We start from the raw sequence: 19,724 nt of genomic DNA, 5'->3' as shown, positions 1-19,724 counted from the left end.
TCCTCTGGGGTGACAGATACAGATACCTGAAGGGCTAGGCTTACCTACCTTATAAAACTGGTTGCTTTTGTCTCCACTGTCCTCTGTTTTCTTCATGGTGATCAAATATTTACCAAAAGCAACACAATTAGCCTATTTAGTGCCTCTGTGGGAATTAGAAAAAGGCCACTTCTCAGAACAAATCCATCAGGCTAGATTCAGCCCTCACTTGCCATTTTTATGGCGTGTAAACTGCCCGCAGTTAGAAGGATACCTGGTATTGCAGCAGTGTGGTCTAGTCTTTCTCTTTCCCCCCACTCAAAACTTCTCTGTTGTGTGGCATTTTCTTCCAGGGCCTGTATTTTACCCAGTGACCTATATGCAATGAATGAATTCAAACCAAGATGTTAATAGCAGTGATTGTTTTAGGCATGCTGTTATATATTGTCAATGCTGTTTTTATTGTCCAGAATACTACTTCTTTCTTTCTTTTTCTTTTTTTAAAGATTTATTTATTTATGCATACAAGAACTGGAGTACAGGTCAGAGGTGTGGGGGTGAGAGGATCCACCAGAGACAGGGTGGGGAACAGAACAGGCAGATTGACTGAAATACACTGCTGAGGGGAGCAGCAGGAGGGTCAGGAGAGGTCTGCCACGCCATGTGGGTCACCTCCCTGGCCAGGGATCAAACTCTTGCTACAGTGGCTGCAGATAGTTTCACAGTGATGTGCTTAACCCCTTGCGCCACCAGGGAGGCCCCAGAATACATGACATTTGGTAAAATGTTTCTTTACATGACATTTGGTAAAAATCCCATTAATCACTTAGCTCTTTTGTGATGCTTAGCTCTTTTGTGAATTACTTTAAAAATTTCCTGATGCTAAGTACTTATTTTCTTCTCTAATTGCTTGTAATACTTGATGTTTTCATCTATTTTCATATTTTTTGCATTGCTTTATAAGTATGTACATGTCAGTCTCCTCTAATGAACCATAGCCCGATCAGAGGCAGTGTTACTCATTTTTATATCCTTGGCTCATGGTTTATTATTTAGACATGAACAGGTACTCAACAAATAATGAGTAACTCACAATGTTGAATGAAATGGTCAATCAGAATTAGAGCCCACCATGGTGCTTTTCACATAAATAGGGGACTATTGGAGACTACACATCAAAGAAGCTGACCAAAGCATAGGCAGACTGAAGGATGTAACCATCTTGGTTCTTTGCCCGGAGCCCAGGTGTTGTTCTGCCATTCCATTTGTGCTTGGATCATGTGTTAGTAAGAGTACAACAACAACAACAACAACAAATACTTGTTTTTAAGCATATTTGAACTGATAAACAATCTACCTAAGTACATTTCTACAATTCTTTGGTGTCAGCTTCTATCTCTAGGCTATATTTAAACACTACATATGTGAGAAAATACTTTGGCTTCCTTGATTTGAAGCCAATTTACAGCTTTTGTTTACTCAGGAGTGTGATTGAGCAGGAAGCATTGTTTATAAGGGAACATACTAGGGGTATTCGAAACCCAGTTCCACAGAGAGAGTCAAATTGGGGAGATTAATGAATGTGATAAAATGTAGTAGTTTTTCTCATGATAAACTGTATTAAGAAATGAGAATTCCCTGCAACCTTTGCTGATAGAGGTCTTCAGAGGAACCGATTTTGATCTGGATCTTGAATAATGAGTAGGCTTTCAAATTGTTTTATTCTATTGAAAAATATTTATCTGAGGTGCTTCATTCTCTCCTAGGATATAGAGATGGAAAGAGGACTTAGGAGCTTATCAAACTTTTAGGTGTTAGCACCACTATAAGTATTATTATTCCTTGCCCAAACCCATGAAATATTACTAAAGTAACATAAATTGACTAAATGGCCTAAATAACTTATCAGCCAGGTTTCATTGCCAACAAGAGGAAAGAAGTTCCATGTGTTCATAAAAGGTCTTTTCAATAAAATGTTTTGGAGAATGTTAAAAGGAAGAATTCTGTCAAATATTTTACTTTCTATGTACTTAAAAAAATTCCGCTAAGAAGAGCACCAAAGATAGACTACCAGGCAAGAACAAAATTTAAAAACTTACTGAAGATGGGTCAGAAAAAAAAATCTTGAATTGAGGCACAGGCTGTTTATACAGTTCCTCAACATGATTAGATATGATGCTGTTGGTTTTGTTTTTTAGAATTCACTTTTGTCCCTACTCTGCCCACTCAAGGTCACTTACTGTCATTTTTGCTACATTGGTTCACCAGTTCTCCAGAGGTATTCAAGCTGTGACAGCAAAGGGTTTTATATGGCATAAATGCAACAGCTTTAAAAGGGACCTAAATGTAGGCAAGATGTTTGGTTTGTCAGGACAGTTCTGATGGATTGAATTAGAGCCTGAAGAATGTTGCTTGTTTGAAGTGCTGCCAATAGCTATAAAATTGTCCTTCAACAAATTCAGCCAGACTAAAAATTCAAGATTTGAAATAAGCAAAAATGGCCAAATTTTTTTTCCCCTCTCACTTTTGGACTATTTTGGCATAAGTTTGATCTGTTATTCATATTCCCTCCCCTGATGTTGCTACTTTCAGGGTATCCCAAGGACCATTTAGCCTACAAGTCTCACACAGCATCAGAAGCACTTGTGGGTGGGGTGCTAAAGAGAAGAGGCTTAGGACAGAGTAAGAATGTGGGTTAAAAGGGAGCCTTTATGATTTCTGAGGTCTGTTTGTAATCTTAGGTAAAAAAGAGTAAACATATATCAATTGTGCAATATCATGTTATATACAAAAGTCTCTTTGGCCAGAAATAAGGAAATGAGTGTTAAATGTCTTCTTTCAAGGTTTTCACAATCAGCTTAATAAATATGGATCACTTCCAGTCTTAAAGAAACTTATCTTTTTATTAATCCAAACATATATATTTATTCTCAAAACAGTGATGATTTATGTTTAGAGATAGTATTTATAAATAACAAGCTTAGATGTACCTGGCATCCAGAGAGCAGCATGTCATAGTGCAGAAGAACATGGAGTGGCTTTGCACTTTGTGTTCAGAAGTTTTAGGTGCTGGACATGTCATGTAGTGCATTCAGTGATGTGTTCATGGACTCTCAGTCTTAGGAGAGATAACAGCTCCCCCGCTGCAGGTCTAAAAGTCCCCAGTGTCATGGCCATTTTCCCTGTCTTGGGAGATAAACATGGCTCTGTGCTTGGGCAATCTTCCAAAGGACTCATATCTTGTCTTTGTTTCAAAACAACAAATCATCCTAGTCCATGAAAAGGCCCTTGCCTTTTGAAAACATCCCTGACAGCCTCTAGCGCTTCTTTCCCATCTTTCTCATCAAAATGGTTGCAATTTGCATTTTGCCGCAACAAAATGCATTTCCTGTCTGTGGTGCTGTCCATATTTACTTTATCACACACTCACATGCTTGTCAAGCGATAGTGTGGGTTAGTTGAGAGCAGCAGGAAGCTAGCAGAAAATGAGAAGTGCAGTGTTTTATAATCACACAATCAGCATTCGCTTGGGAAACAACGGTTCAGAAGGGAGGAGCATGATAGTGACTGGATAAAAAAACGAAAGCTTTGAGTCTAAATTGTGCTGCTCCCCTTAATTAACTGTGTGTTCTTACGCTCAGAGAAGTTAGATAATGATTTAATCTTCTGCAAGGTGGGTGTGTGTGTTTGTGTTTGCTGCTCTTAAACCATGTATATATCTAGAAAACACTCAATGAATGGCAGTTATCATTATGTGAATAAAGAGCCAAGGAAGAAGATTGAAGGCATCTGACACTAAAAATCATCCTTCAGGCACAGGAAACGATGATAGCCCATTTAGGGTAGAAGAAAGCACATTCCCATTTGTAATTCATTTTTTTATCTCCTCAAATCTTTGGTGATCTAAGCCAAGAAATAAATCCAGACATTAATATAACAAATATTCATTAAGCATCAGCTGTGTACTGGTGGGTCATGCCAACTGGAGAATATGAGATGTGGCAACAGTGTAGGTCTAACAGAGGCATGAAACATGACAAATAGCTACGTCACAGCCCGTAACTAGTGCTAAGTCAGGGGTGTAAACAGGTGATATTCAGAAATAGAAAAGATTTCTTGCAAAAGGAGATATTTAAACTGGCCTTCAAAGAGTGGTAGAAATTGTGGGTTAAGGTATTTCAGGCAGAAAGAGACAATATTAAAGGCTCAGTTTACCCACCTCCTCCCCACACATTTATACACAAAATTCTGGTCATTTTTTTTTTCTGTTCCCAAGGGCCTGCAGTATTCTTTATTTTAAAAGCACATTAGTATCTTCTTTCAGTAAACAAATACAGAGTTGTTGGCCGTGGGTGTGCACTTGCCGACTGCAGCCTGTTCTTCCCCACACAGGCGGAAGACGCCATCATTGAAACTTAAGCAAATTGGGCAGGGTGAAGGCAAGGTCAGTGCCTTCCAGTCTAAGAAAGATTTGCTAGTTACAAACTCAGTAATAACTCTGGAGAGGGTTTCTCATTATACTCCTACAATTCCTTTCACTTTTTATAGATTCCAGTCAAAGGACAGATTCTAGTCAAAGTATCAAGTTTTCAAACTGTGGGGGACCCTTTTAAAAACTGAGCGACTAGGGAAGGGTGACTTAGCAAGTTTAACTTTGGGTGTCCCCTTAGCGCAGGTTCTTCAGAACCCAGTAGGCTACACATGGACACCTGAAACTGGGTGGAAGTCACACTGTGATTTCGTTTTAGTTCTCATCCTATGTATGACCCGCTGGACACCAGAGGAATAGGATGACCTGTAGAGACTATCATTCCCGTCTACTATTCTGAGCCCATGTAGAAAGGGCTGGAGAATGCTCATGGACTTTGGAAACTCCAGCCCTGCCTTTTCAGGCAGGACAGATATGACTCTGCCTTGGAGTGGAAGAACTCATTACATGGGAAAATATAAGACTTAAGGGTAAGATTCAAAGAATGGGCCTGATCTGGTCTCTAAACCCATAGTTTCTATACCCTGGGCCTTTTTGAGTCTGTTGTTCCATGTGTTGCTGCTGAATGATTTCCTTATCCCTGCAACTGTTTCCAATTAATCTTTTCTGTGCAGTGATGTAATCTCCTCCCACCCACTCAGGTCCTTATGAAGGACTCCAGCAATCCAAGCCTTACTTGTGAGCAGGCCTTTTAGATTCTGATGCATTAGGCAGAAAGGAAGTGGTTCTGAATGATGAACAACTGTAGAATAGAAGGTAATTTCAGCATTATCAGACCTCATTTGTTCACTGGGAGGGAAGAGTAAAAGAAATACTTTAAAGTGAAAGCCAAGGGGTGGGGGAGAGGATGATGCCCCTGTAGGTGGGTCCTCATGCATATGTTTACAACTGCAGGACAGGAATAAAAAACAAACATGTGAGGAGAAACAGTAAGAATAGGGTTTATTAAGAAGTGAGAGGTGGCAAAGAGAGAAAGAGAGAGAGGGAGGGGGTACCCTAACCAATTCAAAACCCGCAAATGGATGATGGCTGCTGGCCCCCTCAGCTGAGGAAGCAGGATGTGGCCATGACAATCTGGCAGCTGGCTTACTGAGGCAAACCTGGAGCCAGGTGATCTTTGGGGGAGGTGGGGTAAGGGGTAGGGAAGGAAGGTAAAAGACCTGTGATGTGTAGATCAGCCAGCTGAGACTTGGGGTAAACCTTGGGAACTGGAGCCCCATACTTGGGGAATGGGGGTGAGCCCAGGCTGCCCGGTGAAGTCTGGTGTCCTCCACCACTAAAGAGCAGAATGAGAAAGAAGAAGGTTCAGACATATCACAGTCCACACACAGAAAAATGGCCATCCGGCTAGCTTCTAGCTTGAAGCTAGAAGGGCCACCTGCTCCACCCCCTTCCCAGCAGTCCCTTCTCACAAGACATCTGTGGATGGAGGCCCCTCCTCCCAAGAGAATATGTGCCTGTGAGGCAGACCCACCTCTACAGCAGGGAGGCACCGCTCAGCCCTTCCTCCAATTCAGGCCGCTCTAACAAAAGTAGGCTTAAAAAGTTGATCAGGAGTGCACGCAACACCCTGCTGCCACTCCAACCCAGCACCTGCCCCTCTGTGGCCTACGCAGGTGGTTGCATCCTTTCCGCCTTCAGAAGTTAGGTGCTTTTAGGGAGTGCTGCCCAGTACTTTGTGATTTTTGTTTTCGAGTCTGAAGGAATGCCCTGAAAAATACAGTCATGTCAGGCACCCAGGATCCAAGAGGAAAGTGGTAGGCTTGAACAACAGATGTCAGTGGTTCATGTTAAACCGCAACGTTGAGCACAGGAAGGACTTTGTGGGAAATCTGTTTGGAAAGAAGTTCAGAGGATGCCGAAAGCTAGAGAGGAAACTGTGCTCTTAGAATGGGGCACCAATGAAAGTTTTTGATCTAGAAAGTGGATTTTCCAGATGTAAGAATGATCTTATTCACTATAACGAGATGCTTTAAGAGAGAAACACATTATACCCCTGTATTATATATCACTGTGCTACTTGTTTTACACAAATTATGCTATCTCACCCTAACAAAGTGAGATATGACTGTGTAATGTATGAAGAATTAGCAGCTTCCAGAATCCCCATGAACTCATGGCTGTGAAGGGAGGGCCAAGATTTAAATCCAGGAACATTTGATTCTAAAGCTTGGATACTTTGTCTGGTGTACCCAGATTTTATTTAATTATTTTTTATTTAAGGGTGGAGGAGAGAGAAATCTATCATTTCTTTTCTTTTAATCTAGTAATGATTCTAGGATCAGTGCCATCGTGTGATGAGGTTTTTCTGCACCACCAAACAATTATTAGACACCAGTCCAATGTCGTAATTCTACTCAATTCTGATATTGCCCATAGAGTAGCCCCTGATCTCCCAGGTCAGGGCTCAGTCCTGCAAAACACTACAACCCTTTCTCCCCCCTGCAGAGCCAGTTGCAAGACCCATCTTCACCTTGATTCAGACTGATCAAATGTTGATGCTATTCCAATAATCACTACTCAGGTTCAGTTAATTTGCTAGAGCAGCTCACTGAACTCAGAGAAACATTTTACTTGGTAATCACTGACCTACTATAAAAGGATATAACACAAAAGCAGCCAAAAGCAAAGTATGAGGAAAGGGCACAGAGCCTCCACATCCTCTGTGAAGGCACCACCCTCTTCAAACCTCCATGTGTTCACCAACCTGGAAGCTCCCAAAATCCTTCCTTGATGAAGTAGGCATTATCAATAAGCTCATTGACCACTGGTGATTGAACTCAATCTCCAGCCTCTGTCCCCTTGCTGGAGGTCAGTGGGATAGCACTGAAAGTTCTAATCACATGGATGGGTCCCCTAGTAACCAGCCCCCCTACCCTTTGATTACCTAGGGGCTTTCCAACAATCAACTCATTGATATAACAAAAGATAACTTTGTTAATTTCCTCCCTTGGGAAATTCCAAGAATTTTAGAAGCACTAAACCAGAAACAGGGATGAAGACCAAACAGATATTTATTATAGATTGCAGTATCACATCTAGTAACTCTGTCTTCCTGTAGTTTCACGAGCTACTCAAAGACCCAGGAGCAAGGATGGGACATTCATTTGTACCAGGAAGGTTAGAAGCAATTTGATGTAGGAGCTATGGCGCTGGTTGTGGGAAGGGTATGATCAGTATAACTCTCCTGAAAAATAGTGGGTCATTGGAAAATACAGATTATCAACTTGACTTCTGCATTCCTGGAGGGCAAGCTCATCTATTAGGGCATGTTAGCTTTGCTGTTCACTGCCTATCATTAAATGAGGTGAAGTTCACTGATTCTTTGAAGGTTGCCACCCAAGTTTTCCTATTTCCTAGTCCACATTCTTGGAAAATAAGCTGAAGACAGGTGATGTTTGTATTGGCAATTATTGATAAGTATCTGCCTACTGACTTTGCACATCATCTTTTTTTGAACTGTGTATGACCCAGCAGTTACTTGGTTATCCCTATGCATGAATGAGTCTTTAAGTTTTAATTTTCCTACTCTGTGTTATGTTATATCTGGCCTTCATTCTGAGACAGAAACTGGTTTACACATTTGGGTAACTATCAGTTAATTTGGGGGACAGTAAGAAAATTTATGATTCAGGAAAATTTATGTCATGGAAAATGTGGGACATCTGGTCACCATGCCTTGCTATTTGCCCAGCAGAAACAAAGAAGAGGGATGACTCTCTAGCTAGTAGAAAAGGTGAAATTGTGCTTCCACATGTCTGTAGGTCACTTGGTTTTGCTGAGAATCTTACCTGTGCTCTCTCAACAACATGGACACCGATTCCTTCAGTGGAAAGTCTGAGCTCAGAAACTTTGTTATTTAGGGAGAAGTTGCTTAGGAATTGACAGCAGACTAGGAGACTGATGGTGTGGTTTGCTAAGTTCAAACCTAACACTGTACTGGTTTCTTTAGCATTGATTTTCTTTACCTTTTTCAGCCAGAGCTTAATTTTACTCTTAATATTTTCTGACCATAAGGAGCATAAATCATAGAGCATCATTTTAGGAAGCTCTTGCTAGTGAAGGCAATAACTCTGACGGCCATACTTAATTAAAATCCTAGAGATCATGTCTTCTCAGGCAACTCTATCAGTGTTGCTTCAGGTTGCCTAGCTTACCCGGTGTGTACTGACTAAAGGTAATAACTCAAGGCAAGAGGAAAAGGGCAATATACAGCTATCCTTAGTGCTTTCTCCACCCTGGGCGAGCAAACACCACCTCCCCTTTTGATAAACACATATCTATAAAGGCTGACTCATATTAAGGCTATTCAGAATGAAATACATGTGATGCCTGAACCCCAGAATGACACATTGAACAAAGAGTGCTCTGACTTATAAATATCTTGCTCATTCTGTTTTGCATGAATAAAATTTGTAGGTTAAAGTCAAATGAATTGGCAATACTAGCAGTTTGTTTAAATTTGAGATGAAAAACTTTGCCCTTAAAATACTCAGCAAAGTCCAGTGACCAGGCTGATTAGAAAGTTAGACTCTCCCCGCAGTTATTTGCTAACCACGCAGCAGGGTTTTCATGAAATGCACCTGCGAAAACTAATGCCAGGCTTTGATGAACTGGTCCTAAAAGTTACTGAATTAAATAGATTCCTTGGAAACTCAAACTAAACTTGATTTTTCAAATATATTGCAAGTTGCAAGTGGAATGAAAATGAAGATACCTTTGGATGCTAATGCCTACAACAAATGAATACCTCTCCTTTTGGGCTCTCTGGAACTTTGGCCTTTCTACATGTCTAGCATGTGAATCCTGAGTATGTGGTGGGCTCTTTTAGGCAGTGACCAAGAAAAGGCTGACGCATGTACCCTCCTTTGGAGAACTCACTGTCCCTATAACAGGCTAGAGCCATACAGTAAGCATTCAGTACATATGTGAGGCATGGAGAAAGCTGTTAATTGTGTCTGGAGACAGCAGAGGACTTCCTGGAGTAGGTGACCTCTGACTCATACTCAGGTTTGATCTCCAGTTATGGTCAAGAAATCAACAAATCCCACTTGTGACTTTTCATATTCTGCATTCATTCATAACACAATACTAAAAAATATAAATTATTTTATTGCTTTAGCTTCTGTGGTTATAGGCAACAGACACTGACTAAACAAGAAAAAAAATAATTTAAGGAATGGGGGTATGGTAAACAGAGTAATGTCTGCCCAAAGGTGTTTCTAGGTCCTAATCCCTGGAGTCTGTGAATGTTATTATTTTTTTTTTTTTTTAATATTTTTTTTTATTTATTTGTTTGTTTTGTTTATACATGCACTGGGTACAGTCAGAAGCGCGGGAGGGTGAGAGAATTCACCAGAGCCAGAGCGGGGAGCAGAGCAGGCAGAAGGACCAAAGTACACTGCTGAGGGGAGCAGCGGGCAGCAGGAGAGTTCTGCGAGCCATGTGGGACCCTCCTCCGGTGGCCGGGGAGCAGCTGGGGATCGAACCGGCGCCACAGAGGCCGCAGGCGGCATCGCAACCCAGCGCTCAACCACTGCGCCACCGGGGAGGCCCTGTGAATGTTATTTTAAATGACAAAAGGGACTTTGCAGATGCATTAGAGACCTTGAAATGGAGGGAGTATATTGGATTCTCCTGGTGGGTCAAGTGTAATCACAGAGCTCTTATAAGAAGGAAGCAGGAGGACCAGAGTCGGAGATGTGATGGCATTGCTGGAAGGAGACCACTTGTCAAAGAAAGCAGGTCGTCTCCAGAAGCTGGTAAAGGCAAAGTATGAATTCTTAAGAGACTCCAGAGGAAACATAGACCTATGCAGTCTTTATTTTTTTTTTTAAAGATTTATTTATTTATACAAGCGCTGGGTACAGTCAGAAGTGTGGGAGGGTGAGAGAATTCACCAGAGCCAGAGCGGGGAGCAGAACAGGCAGACTGACAATGTACACTGCTGAGGGGAGCAGCGGGCGTGGCAGGAGAGGTCTGCGTGCCATGTGCGTGCCATCCTTCCACCCCCTCACTCTCTAGTAACCATCAATCTGTCTCTATGGATCTACCTGTTCTAGGTGTTTCCTATAAATGGAATCATACAATGTGTGACCTGTTTGCATCTGGTTTCTTTCCCTAGGTGTAATGCTATTTTCTTTTTTGAGATCTAAAAAGCACTTTAATACTATCCTACTTCATATGATCAAGAAATTAAAGAAAGATGGCAAGTCCTGTATTTACGGTCTATGCAAATCATGCTGTTGCAAAGAACCCCAGTCACTGAAGGTGTCTCTAGCCTGTGGTTGATTTCCAAAAGCTTGCCCTGAAGTTGTTGCTGTACATCATAAGTTAGGGTTGGCGGGGGAGCGGATGATGCAGCATACAATACTGTTGTGATGCAGGGAGAGCAGATTTCATCACTTAGCCATCAGAGGGTCCCAACAGCAGGGGCTATTGATCCTTTTATCAGGTAGCAGTGTGGTCCTTAGTGTGACTGAAGCAGGCCAGGGCACAAGTCAGCACCTGTGTATCTGACTAGTGTTCATCCTGTTGATATTTCCCAAAATTTAGCAGTTTTTCTACTCAAGTGCATGTACTCAATATTTAGAATTTTTGGAAGAAAAAGTCAGAATATACCTCAGTAGTTTATGTGCTTCCTCAAAAGTTGTGATGTATCGATTTGAAACACCATGCCTTTTAATTTGATACAGGCACTTTTGCTATCAATTACATGCACATTGGCATTAGAATTGCAACTACTGGAATATAGAACACCGTTGTGTTGATCTTGAGGACTGTAAGAAAGAAAACCTTGACATGTGTTGGTATCATAGAAGTCCTAAGTAGGATGTTGAGTCCTAGTGTTACAGGCAACCCTGGGGCAAGCAGGGATGACCCAGTTCTGCATCCTCACCCACATGCTTAAGATTTCAGGACATGCCCCAAAAGCAGATGCTTGGTGAGAAATAACAAAAACAGGATTTATTTACACAAGGATTGAGAAAAGGGAGCAAGAAGAGGAGAGAGAGAAAGAGAAAAATGGAGGGGGAGAGAGAGAATATGAATGAGAATATTTATAGGCTGGTACATGACTAGATGCCATCTATCCTACTCCAGATAGTATCTCCTGGGCAGAGACCATGGTTCAAGCCAAGCTGCATGTTGCAAGTTGGCAGTGTCTCCATAGATGCCGCTACGTGCTTATGGTTCAACTGCTACAGCCCCAGGTTTTCCCCTATTCCCTTATTCCCCATCACCCCCACTCAGGAGGTGTAGTCTAGAAAGCTCCACTTTGAGTTGACATCAGGGAGTGGAGTCTAGAAAACTCCACTTCACCATGGAGTTGGCTATGAGCACTACCCGTTAACTTGTATGTTATTCACCAATAAATATGAAGTCTCCAAAGAGTGGTGGAGCATATCATTTCAGCTGATATGTTATTTGAAGGTTCTTTTTGCAGATGGTTTAGAATAATCAAGTGATTTAAGAGAATAATCCCTTGACCCAAGGCTGGGATCTGTTCTGTTGGGTAGAAAGTGAGATACATGCCTTCATTCACATGGTCATCAAAGAGTTTGAATCACTTGATGGTTTTCCACACTCTCTTGTACAGTTTCACTCATCAGACCACTATTGGCATGGCACTTTTGGCCAACATTCTTTCTGGGACAAGAATCTTTAAGGAAATACCAGTAGATCCAGTAGCTATTAAGAGTTCACCTCTACTATAGGGAGCTGTATGTCATGGTCTCTTATGGGATGTGATATAACATGTTTCATACTCTGAAACTATGGGAATATAGCTTGATCATCTGCATCAAATTCTGGGTCAATTTCTGTGCCAAGAGTAACTGTTTCTGAGTGACCTATTGCATACTGAACGATAGTATTCTCAATTCCTGGTTTGATGAGATGGAGGAGCTGCTCTGGAGATACACAGACAGACTGAGGCTTGACTTGATTGAGGAGGCCATTAGCAATGCTGGTGCAGCCATCATAGATCAGCTGGCTAATGATCAGCTTGCAGAACTGCTGGCACTCCTTCCAGACCACTTTGGTTCTGTACATCTTGGAGATAATTGCAGGAATAATTTTCCTGCCTGTGACACATTTGATAAGTTCATTCACTTCCTCCAACTTTATCTCCTATACAAAAATCCTGATACCAAAGGCTGCAGTCTGACAAGAACATCTGACTGCACAAAGGCTGCACGGTGGGTGCTAGAACCACCATGGAACTGGTGGACCCTTGACTCTGCCACTTCCAGGTTAGCATAATTTTTTTGAGATTCATCCACATATATCTGCTTTTATCAGACGCATGTATCACCACTTCACTCCTTTTTATGGCTGAATAATATTCCACTGGCTGCATCTACCATAGTTTATCCATTCATCCAATGATGGACATTTGGACTATTACATATACTGCTTTTGGCTCATGTGAATACTGCTACTTAGAAATGCATGCGCTAATACTTATTCAGTTACCTATTTTTAATTCTTTGACATCTATAACTAGGAGTAAAATTGCTGAAGTGTGTGGTATCTTTTTTTTTTTTTTTTTTTAAAGATTTATTGATTGATTGATTGATTGATTGATACATACATACATGCACTGGGTACAGTCAGAAGCGTGGGAGGGTGAGAGAATTCACCAGAGCCAGAGCAGGGAGCAGAGCAGGCAGAAGGACCGAAGTACACTGCTGAGAGGAGCAGCGGGTGGCAGGAGAGGTCTGCGCGCCATGTGGGACCCTCCTCCGGTGGCCGGGGAGCAGCCGGGGATCAAACCGGCGCCGCAGAGGCGGCGGGCAGCTTCGCAACCCAGCGCTCAACCGCTGCGCCACCGGGGAGGCCCGTGTGTGGTATCTTTTTGATGAACTGCCAAAATGTTTTCCATAGTAAATGAACCATTTTATATTTGTATCAGAGTATACAAGGATTCCAATTTCCTTATATCCTGTTAACACTATTTTCCTCTTTATTTTTAATTTCTAGCTCTCCTAATGGAGTGGCATCTCACTGTGGTTTTAATTTGGTTTTTGCTAATGACTATTGATGTTGAACATTGATTTTTATCTGCTCATGGACTACTTGTATATCTTATTTGGAGAAACGTATATTCAAGTCCTTAACTCATTTTTAGTTGGAATTTGTCTTTTCATTGTTGAGATGTGAGGGTTCTTTATATACGCTGGATGCTCGACCCTTAGTGGAAATTTAAACCATGATGTTTGTGGCAAATTCTCAAGGCAGTGATAGAAAACTAACACAGAGGGACTCATGAATTGAAGGAAAAGTTGAATAAACAAGTTTGAAATAAATACTCTGGGATTGTGTGTAGGAGGAACTAATGGATGCTCCATTCAAGACATTTCTTTTAATATGCATCTATTCCAATTGCTTGGGTAGTTGTATCCCTGATTTAAGAGGGGAGAGTGACTGGTAGCTTAAGTAATGTTCAATCCCCAGGTCAGAAGAAGACAGAATTCCTTGATTGCTAATAACACTAAGATTGCATGTAAATGAAATAAAAATGCTATTACCAGAAGAAGGGCAAATGGATGCTGGAAAGGCAAAAACAAAGGCCACATAACACATATGGGGAAGGGAATACTATAAAATAGGAAAACTACATTTAATGTGATTAAGACTTGAAGGCTCTGAAAATTCAAGAAAGAAACTTGGTATTATAAAATGGGGAAGACAGAAGAGAATCATCAATTTAAAAAGAGAGTATAATGTTTAGTGGATAGACATTAAAGGATCCATCGTGCCACCTAGGGGGAAAGAGGTGATCCTGTTCCTTATGCACTGGCCACACTACACTTCAGATGAGGATTTTCCATATTGTGCCCCCTACATTGGTAGCCATACAAAATAGAGCATACTGAGTCAGGAGATTAGAATCATACCATTGGAATAATGCTTGGAGGCAGAGGGACATTTAATTAAAAGAAGGAAGGTTTCTGAGTGAGAGGAGCTAGGCTGTGATAGATGTATTCAGAGGGGGGAGAATAAAGGACAAGATATCAGTAGTATTAAAGGTGGATGTTCATTTCTTACTTATCTCACATTCCATAAGGCTCTAAGGCAGTGAGAGCTGGATTTGGCTTCTATTTATTTATTTATTTCCATTTTTTTATTGTAACATTTATCATTTTTTAAAATTTTTTAGACAATGTTTGCTTCCCCCCACCCCCTCAGGTGTAGTCCCCATAGAATTTCCTTCCCCAAGGCACCCATGCACCATCACCTCAGTCCCCTGTGCTCTTCCCTCTCACCCCTCTCCCTCCTCCCCCCTGCAGGATGTCTCTGGTTTATAATTGTCTGTTTTTGCTTTGTTGTGTTTTGTACTGTTATTATTATTATTTTTATTACTCTGATGTCTTATTTGGTTCCCCTATATTCCTGTTATAAGTGAAACCATCCGATATTTTTCTTTTTCCTTCTGGCTTATTTCACTGAGCATAATTCCTTCTAGCTCCATCCATGTTGACGCGAATAGCATGAGTTTATCTTTTTTGATTGATGAATACTATTCCATTGTGTGTATATGCCACATCTTCTTGATCCAGTCATCTATTTTTGGGCATTTGGGTTGTTTCCAGGTTTTACCTATTGTAAATAGTGCTGCAATAAACATAGGGGTTCAGGTGCTCTTTTGAATCACTGTTTTTGTGTCCTCTGGGTAGATCCCTAGGAGTTGAATTGCTGGATCATATGGTAGCTCCATTTTTGTAGACTGAAGAACCTCCAGACAGCTTTCCACAATGGTTGGACCAGTTTGCACTCCCACCAGCAATGCAGGAGAGTTCCTTTTTCACCGCATCCTCAGCAACATTTGTTGTTTCTTGTTTTTTTGATATGTGCCATTCTTACTGGTGTAAGGTGGTATTTCAGTGTGGTTTTGATTTGCATTTCCCTGATGATAAGGGATGTAGAACATTTTTTCATATGCCTGTTGGCCATTTCCTCTTTGGAGAAATGTCTTTTGAGTTCTTCTGCCCATTTCTTGACTGGATTGTTTATTTTGTTTTTGTTGAGCCATGTTAGTTCTTTGTATATCTTTGTGATCAGTCCCTTATCAGTTGGATGGAGTGCAAAGATTTTTTCCCAATCAGTGGGGTGTCTCTCTGTTTTGGTTAATGTCTCTTTTGCTGTACAGAAACTTTTCAGTTTGATGTAATCCCAGGTGTTTATCTTTGCCTTCACTATCACTGCTTTGGGTGATGAGTCTTTTGGATCTGGCTTCTTAAATCATGTGGTTCCACCTTACTTTATACCTTTATCACTCATATATTCAGAAAGAGCGAGGGTACAGGCGTGCCGTGTGTGTGCACATGTGTGCACATGTGTGTGTGAACCAGGCCTAGCAGTTCAGCTCATCAGTTCTGCACACTTCCTTAAATTCTTTCACATGCCATAGCTACTGCAAGGAATGCTGGGAAGTAAAAATTTGGTCATAAAAATGATAATATAGACATTAGTTAGTTCTAGTCATTTTCTTGAGGCCACACATGGTGGGTCTGCAATTCTGGGGAAGTGAGATTGAATTATTGACCCCAGGGGGAAGCAAACAGGAGTCCATCCCTTTGCTCTTTTTCTCATTAATTCAGCTCTACATCTTCTTTTTCCTTGCCATTTCTTTTCTTTCTCTTTTCCCTTCATGATAATTAGTTTTGTTTTGACTCCGACTTCATGACATATGAATTTGCCCTTCCTTTCCTGCCCCTTATATTAATTATGATTATGTGGCTACAGTTAAAATTTTATTCTACGTACAGTAAATGGAGCACTGTGATGACTAATAGTCCAAATGTGGCTTAAAGTCTTGGCATGTTCAAATATGTGTGTGTGTGTGTTGCCTATGTTTGAACATTAGGTAATATGCAATAAAATTCCAGATATGTATTTTCCTTGAGGTACCAGACTATCTGGAAACCCTGTGTCTTTATGCCCATATAGGCAAAAACAGCAAGAGTAGAAGGCATACATTCTCCAGGCTGCCACAATCTCTGCTACTCTCTATTGCTTCTCAGTGCTGAGACCTAGAGTCAATTTCTGCTTATCACATTGGTGCTGTCAGGTTCTTTTTTTTTTTTCTCCCCACTCTTCTCTCTTTATGATTTTGTGATGTCTGTTTGATGTATACAGGCAGGTGAGTTTGGGATCCCTGGCTTTTCCCATTCCCACTTCAGGTAAAACACTGGTTGGGGTGTTGGTTGTTATTACAGCACCAGAGACTAAAGTAGCTTGGGAGAGGTTGACCAAGGATGCCAACACTTTTGTTACATGGTGCAAGGGAACCCAGCTGGTAGTATACAGAAGTGTTCTCCAAGCTTTGATTGTGCCACCCATCATACAGTCGGGAGAAATACTGGCATGAGCCAGAGGGACGAGGGTGAAAGAATTCACCAGAGACAGACTAGAACACAGAAAAGGAAGATTTATTGAAATACCCTGCAAGGGAGCAGAGATGGGTGAGGTCTGCTCAGGAAGGATTTGAGGATCCCTTTTTTTTTTTTTTAAAGATTTATTTATTTATTATTTATACAAGCACTGGGTACAGTCAGAAGCGCGGGAGGGTGAGAGAATTCACCAGAGCCAGAGTGGGGAGCAGAGCAGGCAGAAGGACCGAAGCACACTGCTGAGGGGAGCAGCGGGCGGCAGGAGAGGTCTGCGCGCCACGTGGGACCCTCCTCTGGTGGCTGGGGACCAGCCGGGTATCGAACTGGCACTGCAGAGGCTGCGGGCAGCTTCGCACCCCAGCGCTCAACTGCTGCGCCACCGGGGAGGCCTGAAGCTCCCTTTTATAAACTGTTCTTACAGGCTTTTCATGACTGGGGGGAGTCCGTTTGTGTCAGTTATTTGCTAGGATGTCTGGTCTTGGGTGTTGATCTTTTTTTTTTTTAATAAAGATTTATTTATTTATTATTTATACAAGCACTGGGTACAGTCAGAAGCGCGGGAGGGTGAGAGAATTCACCAGAGCCAGAGCGGGGAGCAGAGCAGGCAGAAGGACCGAAGTACACTGCTGAGGGGAGCAGCGGGCGGCAGGAGAGGTCTGCGCGCCATGTGGGACCCTCCTCCGGTGGCCGGGGAGCAGCCGGGGATGGAACCGGCACTGCAGAGGCTACGGGCAGCTTCACAACCCAGAGCTCAACCGCTGCACCACTGGGGAGGCCCTTGGGTGTTGATCTTTGACACAGAATGTATCCTAGCCCTGCTTCTGTATTCATGGTCAAAGTGATCAGTCTTATGGCCTGGTTCCTATAGCAACCATATCATTTCCCTTTATTTGGGCCACCCCAAACCTCTCTGCTGGGCAAGTAGTGGGGGCTCAGTTTATATCTTTATTATATGATAAGGATATTTTGCTGACATATCAGCAAAATTATTTGCCTATGTACTCCTCAAAGTAGCAACTACTACTTAAAAATTGCATGCATGTACTGCTATTATTTGAAAGTACAAGATGTTCTCAAGGTTATAAATTAAAGATAAAGATAAGTCTGTGGCCCAAATAATCTTCATCACATGTCCTGGTTGCTTCTGGTGGTTACTGGTTTGGCTTGACTCACGTGGCCCCAAAGTTTTCTAGTCCTCCTCAATTGGGGTGGCTGTTGGCTGCCCAGACAAGCAAAAAAGGGAGGATTCATTTTAATTTTAGATTTCCTGACCAACTTTTTGTTGGCAGATGTAGATTCTTTTAAAAAAAAAAAAAGATTTATTTATTTATGCATACAAGAGCTAGGGTACAGGCCATAGATGTGGTGGTGGGGGGGGGGTGAGAGGATTCACCGGAGACAGAGTGGGAAACAGAACAGGCAGATTGGCCCAAGTACACTGCTGAGGGGTACAGCGGGCGAGACAGGAGAGGTCTGCTGTGCCATGTGGTTGCTCCCTGGCTGGCCGGGGAATCGAACTCGTGCTGCAAAGGCTGCAGACAGCTTTATAGGTTGTGCCACCTGGAAGGCCCCCAGCAGATATAGATTCTTAATGTTACCATTAGTTGTTAGTTTCTTGGCATTACTTAAGACTTGCCCATTTTGTGAGGTTAGTTTAGTTGAAACTAGATAATATATTCCATAAATTCTGTGACATATACATTTCAGCGTATTGCAGCATATTGCTGAATTGGATCCAACACTGTCAACACTTCTGAGTTTCAAAATTTTATTTCTACCCTTTCATCATGATTCCTTTTATACATGATAGAGGTCCTCTCATAGAAGGAGCTTGTGAAGGTTCCTGTGTTTTTTTAGATTTAAAAATTTTTAATACGGGGCCTCCCCGGTGGTGCAGCGGTTGGGCGCTGGCTGCGAGGCTGCCCGCGGCCTCTGCAGCACCAGTTCGATACCCTGCCGCCAGGGAGGGTCACACATGGCGCACAGACCTCTCCTGCAGCCCGCTGCTCCCCTCAAGCAGTGTACTTCAGTCTGCCTGCTCTGCTCCCTGCTCTGGCTCTGGTGAATTCTCTCACCCTCCTGCGCTTCTGACTGTACCCAGTGCTTGTATAAATAAATAAATAAATAAATCTTAAAAAACATTTTAATACAATTTATATAAATAAAATTTTAGTACTTTCTCGATAAGGATCGGTGGTGTATCTTGTTTGCCACCTGCAGGACTCACTCTGGGTTGGCTGATGGAGGTAGAGCCTTGCCGCTCAGAGTTGTCACCAGACAGCACTGGCATCACCTGGGAATGCATTAGAAATGCCGCTTCTCCTCCTGCATCCCAGAATCTACATCTTAAGAACCCCAGGAGGTTTTTATGTATAGAAAAGTCAGAGAAACACTACTGCAGGGACCAAGACTGCTGGGAGTGGGATTTGCTGGACAGGAGGCATGTAGACACTCAACACAGTACTGTAGGTGCTCAGCTCTGCCCCGCTGAAAATCAGAAGGGATTCAGTTGGAGTCAAATAAAACTAATCTGAAAAGACCAAAACAAAAAACAAAACAAAACTTCAGCCTCTCAGCCCATAAGAAGAAAAAAAAGCAATTAAAATCCCAAACAAAATTTACTGGAATTTCATAAACTTGCAGAGAAAGTATTTGTTTTGGAAGCTGGAGTCAGAAGAGTAGATTCCTTGAACAGGATTTTTTTTATTGTTGTTGTCAGAACTTACCCACATTTCCCGACTGCCTGCAATTTATTTATTTTTTTTAGCTGAAACACTTAATGACTGTAGGCATTAATATAATGCTTTGTCTCCCTTGGTTTTCTTTCTTTTCCCTTCCTCTCAAACCTGAACTCAGTCTTT

At 41.9% G+C, this 19,724-nt stretch overlaps 1 protein-coding gene and 1 pseudogene across 1 annotated transcript in view; one reads left to right on the top strand and one right to left on the bottom strand.

Moving 5' to 3' along the window:
• Window positions 1–19,724, top strand: part of GNA14 (G protein subunit alpha 14) — a 174,371-nt gene that overhangs the window by 32,636 nt on the left and 122,011 nt on the right. The gene's annotated exons all lie outside the window — the stretch shown is intronic.
• Window positions 10,745–12,520, bottom strand: LOC119232917 (cleavage stimulation factor subunit 1-like; annotated as a pseudogene).

Source organism: Talpa occidentalis, unplaced genomic scaffold (genome assembly GCF_014898055.3).
Source record: "Talpa occidentalis isolate TD23 unplaced genomic scaffold, MPIMG_talOcc4v2.1 talOcc4.7, whole genome shotgun sequence".
In the NCBI taxonomy this organism is placed as follows: domain Eukaryota; kingdom Metazoa; phylum Chordata; class Mammalia; order Eulipotyphla; family Talpidae; genus Talpa; species Talpa occidentalis.
Note: the sequence above shows the minus strand (reverse complement) of the source record. Positions and strands in the feature narration are given on the sequence as shown.